Source organism: Penaeus monodon, chromosome 23, assembly GCF_015228065.2.
Source record: "Penaeus monodon isolate SGIC_2016 chromosome 23, NSTDA_Pmon_1, whole genome shotgun sequence".
Taxonomy (NCBI): domain Eukaryota; kingdom Metazoa; phylum Arthropoda; class Malacostraca; order Decapoda; family Penaeidae; genus Penaeus; species Penaeus monodon.
This window is the reverse complement of record NC_051408.1, coordinates 4,024,028-4,024,488: the sequence shown is the minus strand read 5'-3', so window position 1 is coordinate 4,024,488 and position 461 is coordinate 4,024,028. Positions and strand designations below refer to the sequence as shown.

General features: G+C 31.9%; 1 protein-coding gene across 1 annotated transcript in view; it reads right to left on the bottom strand.

Moving 5' to 3' along the window:
* The window catches only part of LOC119587683, a 64,682-nt gene that overhangs the window by 2,862 nt on the left and 61,359 nt on the right, over positions 1-461 (bottom strand). The gene's annotated exons all lie outside the window — the stretch shown is intronic.

The window sequence follows — 461 nt, the reverse complement described above, 5'->3', positions numbered from 1 at the left end:
TTCGATGCAAAGGGTCGTATTAAAATAAATTCTTGTCTTTGATAAACATATATGCATATATCTTTGGAAACATTTTCCTTTTTTTTCTGGGAAGATTTATCATATAACCCTATTTCTTTTTCGAGACTGATGAAAGATCTAATGCTGCAGATGCATCTTTAACATTCGTGCTTGCAAGCCATAAGGAAATGCTGAGTCATTCATCATCCACTATCAGGATATCATAGGACGTGGTTATCGATGGTTTTACTTTAAGTCTTTTTAAATGCTGTTCATCTTTATATATATATTTTTTTCTTGAAATATCTTATGCTGAGTTTTTCATTTCAATGTCTTTTCTCCTTTCCTTGAATCAACTTTTTAATTTTCTGCTTCCGAAAAGGGAGTAAGTGAAATGCGGGTAGAAATGCACTTAGAGTTTTATATAAATAATACTTGTCGCATTTGAAAACGCGATGGAG